Here is a 6,618-nt window from a genome sequence, read left to right as displayed (position 1 = left end):
TCTGGTGGTGATAGAGAGTTCTACAGAACAGGTACAGTGCATGTATATTGCAGTTAATTTATTCATTCATTTTATGTGTTTCTGTTAACCTTTCAACGTTCATTCAATATATCTGAACATAAAACCCAGAAACATCTATTATTCATTCTCACTGTGGAGAGCTATTCTGTATAGCACCAGGGTTATTATAGTCAACTAAAACTAAACAAAAAACTAAAAATAGATGTGACTTTATTTTTTACTTAACTGAAATTAAATAAAAACTAGAATAAATGTTAGGTTAATTAATAGTCGTTCTAAATTGCCTAAAGGTGTGAACGTGAGTGTGAATGGTTGTCTCTCTGTCCTAGCCCTGTGACAGACTGGCGACCTGTCCAGGACATACCCTGATGGACGGAGAATGAAAATTAAAACTAACTGAAATATTTTTTGAAATTGGAAAACCAACTAAAATAAAAAAGTATATATATATAAAGCTTAGTTATAGGATAGTTTAGGATTAGTTAGTTTGGTTAAAAATTATTAACATTTAAATAAATAAAAGGAAATAAAGATAAAAATTCATTAAAAAAAAATAATAACTCTAGCTAGCACCAGGTATTTTCTGTGAATGTACATATGACTTATTGAAACCCTCAGTCTGCTTAAATAAACATTTTATGTAGTCAGCCAGCTAATGATGGAACAATCAGAAACATGAAGTGAGGAGGAAGAAAAAAGAGAGGACAACAAAATGTAAAAAAACCAAACAAACAAGGGAGCTGAAGATGAATGCAGGTACACACTGGTTCTCCACCCTAATGTGACCTGTGTTAGTTTTCAAGAGGCAAATAAATTTAGTTAATTGTGAGAAATGTGTCAAAGAAATTAAGAATTTTCTTTTCATGTATTCAATAGATATGTTTAGACAAAACTAGTACAGACAGCACATTCCAAATTCTGGTTAAAAAATAAATAAAATGTTTTTTTATGTTAAACAGAACTTTCTCACTACAATCATCAAAGGAAACACTTGGATTGGTTTAACTGACAGTGGAATGGAGGGACAGTGGAAATGGGTAGATGGAACTCCACTGACTCTGGCGTAAGTCTTCACTTTGGTTCAGTTTATTACATTTACTGGATTTCCAGCAGATGTGTTTTTTCATGAACATAGATGTATGCAAAATAATCTCATCAGTAAGCTTACATGTCAGGTGGTTGAGCCAAAATAAGGGCAAAGGGTTAAAGATGGATGCTACTGACTTTTTGGCAGAAGAACTCAGTTACGACCTTTTGAACATTTCATGACAAATACATTGATCCATCCATTTTCTCCACCATTCAGCTAGCACACATGTCTTTGGACTGTGGGATGAAGTGACAGAGAACCCACACAGGCAGAGAAAATGCAAACTGCACACAGAAAGGACACAGTAGATTTGAATCCATGCAACACTGTTGACAACTGCACCAGACAGTGGGGTCATTGTCATATTTTTTATAGGGAATTAAATCCCCACACTCAATTTCTTCATCTTACTGATATGTTCTTATATAAAACCTTTGTTCTTTAGGAACTGGGCGACAAATGAACCCAATAATGGAGGCTCACCGAATAGTGAAGAAGACTGTGTGCATATAAGAGCTGAAGATTGGAGGACTTGGAATGATATTTCATGTACAGCTTCTATGAAATGGATCTGCAAAAAAATACCATGACACCACTGTACAGTTTCTTGGAGAGCATATATTTCTACATGCTTTGACATTTTAACTGTGATTCTTGTTCTATTCTACATTTCCATTTTAATGTTGTACTCTGTTCTGACTGCGTACATTTACTGTACTGTGTTTTTTAATGTAACCTTTCATTGTTACGCTGATGACATGCAGCTTTATGTTCCTTTGACCATTGGAAATTGTGCTGAAGTCTCTAAACTAGAATCTTGTCTATCTGCAATTAAGGGCTGGTTGTCTGATAATTTCTTGCTCCTAAATACTGATAAGACAGAGTTGATGGTCATTGGGCCACAAAAATTTCAGCACTTGTCCCAAAATTTCATCTTGGAAAATTGATGACAGTGTCATAAATTGCAGGGACAAGGTAAAAAACTTGGGCGTGTGGTTCGAAATGGTGCTCTCCTTCGAGTCTCATGTAAAAGAGATAACAAAGACCGCCTTTTATCATTTGAGGAACATAGCCAGAATCAGATAAGTTTTGTCAAGCGACACTGCAGAGGTTCCTATGCATTAGTGTCTTCATGTATTGATTATTGTAATGCTCTTCTTTCTGGACTACCAAAGAAAAGTTTTAGAGATCTACAGATGGTGCTAAATGCAGCTACTCGCATTTTAACAAGAACTGGGAAATTTGAGCACATTACCCCTGTACTGAGATCTCTTCATTGGCTACCTTGTCAGGTTCGAGCAGATTTTAAGGTTCTGCTGCTTACCTACAAGGCTTTAAACGGATTGGCACCTTCATACCTCTCCAACCTTTTACACCTTTATATTCCATCCCGTGCTCCACGATCTCAGGACTCTGGCCTTCTAAAGGTTCCTAGAGCCAGAAAAATGACAATTAGAGAGCGTGCTTTTTCTTTTTGTGCCCCGTTTCTGTGGAACAACCTCCCTCAAGATATTAGGCAGGCATGCTCTGTGGAGGTATTTAAAACTAAGTTGAAGACACATTTGTTCACCCTATCCTACATGTTTTAATTCTATGACTTTTAGGTTTTTAAATTCTTACTGTTTTTAACTTGTTTTTTTTTTTACTTGTATTGCTATGTGTCGCTTTGATTTATTTATCTTTTTAGTTTCAAATAGATGTACAGCACTTTGTTTGAAAGCGCTTTATAAATAAAGTTATTATTATTATTATGATTATTATTATTATTATGTGCAAAATTATATTCATGGCAAAAATAACCAGTGGTTGTATGTTATTTGGTCAGCAGACAGTATTTAATTCAGAGAATCAAGCACAGGGCCTTATTAAGAAACATACAAAGATTGTATTTTTTAAGTGCTGGTAAAAAACAAACAAACCAAATTTTAAAAAAGAGGGTGGCCCACTTTTGTCTTATTGTAGCATTACAGAAGCTACTTCAGTTTACTTCAATGGTGTCTGTTAACAGGGCAAAAGTTTCGAAACACCAGCACAGAGAGTTCTCTGTAGAAAGTCATGTAAGAGAGAATATAAAAGAGTATGACAGAATAAACTTTTAAAATAATTTTTGATAAACTTCTGCTGGTTTATTACATAAGAACATCTAGTACCTCTTAAACAGTCTGTAATAACAAGAGCTTCCACTAGAGGGGACTGTTGTGTTAAATTTCAGTGAATACCATTTCACTGAAGAACAAAATTTTTACTTAGTTAATTTTCATCAATTTGATGCAGTTGTCACATCATTCAGAACATCATTCTCACCACTCTTAATTGGGATGTGAATCTAGAACAGTTCCCAGTTGTCCAGTTCCTTGGAATTGTTTGTCTGTCTGCCTATTGATCCTGCCTATTGTGTTAGGGTTAGGGTAGTAAGCTTGTACTTACCCTACAATCAAAAAAAACAACAACAACAAAAAACCTACAGTCAGTTGAATTCTTTTTTTCCCAGAGAAGGAAAATGATGGTGCAGTCTACAAGTGGATATGGACATTTATTTTTATTCCACAAACGACTGAGAGTAACGTCCAAACTGGATGACAGAATCAACTGCATTATGTTGCTAACACAACTCTCTTTGCAAGCACCTGCACAGACAGCATGTCAGCAATAATCTAGCCAAGAACACAGAGTGATGTTAAAGCTGAGTGAATGCCGACCTCAGCCCAGCAACCAGATTCTGAACTTCAACAGGTAACAAACTGATGAGCAGTAAGGCTGCTGTCTCATTTTCTACCTGTTCATGTTTCTAAGGTAGAAGAGTGTTTCAGGCATTACACCGAGAAACATGAATGTAACGTATTGAATAGTGTAACTAACTACTTTACCCCTGGGAGTTATTAAGTTACGAACTACATTGCTTTTAAGAAAAGTGTTCTGTGTATGTGGCAATTACATTCTTTTGAGTAGTGACCCCAACACTAATCACAATAAAGGGGGAAATACCCCCAAACAAGCACAAACATTTGACCACACAGCATAAAATTAATTTGCATAGATCTAATGTCTTTGATATGCTGCTTAGCGATGGGGGTGACTTTCAAAATGGAGCCAACGACAACCCAGCAAGAATCAGTGACAGAATTGATCTCGTGACCTGCATCATGACTGCAGATATTGTACAGTTGGTAGTACTGCAGGAAAACAGTGTTGTTTTTGTCATCTATTTCAAGACAAGACTACTTAGATCAGCCACCCATGAAAGAAAAAACAAGATGTGAAGAAAATTTATGAATTTTGCGGACTTGTGATCCATATACTGCCCTGACAAATTTACTTCAAAAGGGTGAAATCACTTGGATTAATTCAAACATGATTTATTAATGTATTTGGCAATTAGAGTCAGCGATGACAGGATTCAGGACAGCACCCTCCAGAGTCTAGTCGCTGGTGGTGGTGAAGACAAAGACTGAGGTTTGGAAGTTCTGACTAAGGTGTCTGTGAGGTGAAGATGGGGACGAGGTGGGCTGCATGAATGAGATTCTGAAAGAGAGAATGATGGAGAGCGCAAATTTAAACTATGCAAATTGGCGGCTGATTAATTCAAAGAAGGCAGGCAAGAAGGTGATTGGGCTAGAGTAATGATGACAGTAATGAGATTCCAAATGTTGAAACAAGGTTGTGATGTGGAGAATAGAAACACCCAGGAAAGCCGGAAGATGACAATTACAGATCTTTCTTATTGAACTTACGGATATGCTTCATTTAAACCCCTGAAAGTGGCAGTGTCTAGAATAACAAAGGTGTTAGATCGATTAACTGAATACTGCAAAAAATGTAGAGAAAAAAAACTGTAAGGCACAATAATGAAATGTGAAGGATTTATTTTTAATTTTACAGAATATGATTTCTGAAACAAAGAAAAGCAAAATGATACATAATAAAATATGATTCCAAAAAATGTACAGACTATAGTGAAGTCATACTACATACGCTTGTGTTTATTTATACCATTCACGACTTGCACCTGTGATACAAGACCAAAAGCATGTCGAAATAAAATAAAGGATCACCATGACATATCTTTGTGGTAGTTGTGGTAAGAAACCCCTTGAAGAAGTGCTGAGGGAAATTTTGGAGCACTGACAAAGAAAAGAGGAAGTAACTAGCAAAAATACTCTCTAAAGCTTTATTTTATTGTACATGTACATTCACAATAAAGGGCTATTCTATGCTATTCTATTCTATTCGGGGCATTAATAACTTTAAAAAAATCTTTTTATTGTTATTTTAGTAGTTGTACTATTAATGGAGTTTTTTGTGTGGTCAAAATCCACACGCACCCCGAGTACAGGAAGGTCTGGAACCAGCTCTCCTTTTAAAAAGTCTCTGATCCTATGAGTTTTACCCATTAGGCAAACAGAACTTGGATGGAGCCTGGTAGGAGACTCGCCCAGCTCTAGATGAAGGCATGCTTGCCAGGGTGGCCTTGCGATCCCCAAGCATCTGTAAATTTGTAAGGCCAGAGTAACCTGTAAGAACCCTTTGAGTGATATTATGATAATACACATTTTTACCTTTACTGTTTAACCATGTCATGGTCCTGGGTTGATGACCCAGTGTTTTGTGTTTTGTATCATTATTGAACCTTGATTTTGTCATCGTTTATCCTCTTATGGTTTCTGTTTCTGTGTTCCATGGTTGCTGTCTCCCCTAGTCAAGTCCAAGTCTGTTATGTTTCCTGTTTTACTTTGAAAGTCTGTGTCCTATGTCAGTGTATTGAGTTTTGCTTCCTCTTGGTCTTGTCATGTCAGATTACTCACAGCTGTGTTCTGCTCTTGTGTCTAATTCCCCTTGTTATCCCTTAATGTATTTAAGCCCCGTGTTTCTTCGTCAGTGTCACATCGTATCCCTCAGGTCATGGCAGGTTTCATAGTTGTTTCATGTCCCAGCACAAAGTCTTGTTCATAGTTGTCAAAGTCGTCATAGTTTTCACAGTTCTTAGTTTCACCAGTTTAGGTTCTAGTTTAGTTTAGCCACTGTTCCTGTTGTTTTGTCTTGCCTTTGTATCAGCTACAATAAAGGCTCGCCTTTTGTTTAAAGTTCAGTTCCACCTCCCCGCCTGTGTCTGCTCCTGGGTCCACCTCACTCTCTCCACCAGCAGACCGTGACAAACCAATGGTTAAAAGGGGAATGTCCACAATTTAGACTTTTTGTAATATTTTATTACTATATTTTTATTAATTTAGCAGGAGCAGAACAAAAGCCAAATAAAATCATAAGAAACCTACTATATTGTCTAATACTCCTATTTTGAGCTAATTCTGATTTCTAATGGAATACATAGCATAGAATAACCCTTTATGTGGTCTTTAAGTCTGATGTCATTAGCCTTGTCTGGGTCCAAACTCTGGTGCATGTCCATAAGTCAAACGATCACTGGCATCACTCAGAGTTGAAAAGCTGTCTAAATTCTTTCATCTGTAATAAAATGATCAGTGTGGCTGCTCTACCAGGTGTAACAATTA

This window comes from Pelmatolapia mariae, linkage group LG16_19 (assembly GCF_036321145.2).
Source record: "Pelmatolapia mariae isolate MD_Pm_ZW linkage group LG16_19, Pm_UMD_F_2, whole genome shotgun sequence".
Taxonomy (NCBI): Eukaryota; Metazoa; Chordata; class Actinopteri; order Cichliformes; family Cichlidae; genus Pelmatolapia; species Pelmatolapia mariae.
Note: the sequence above shows the minus strand (reverse complement) of the source record.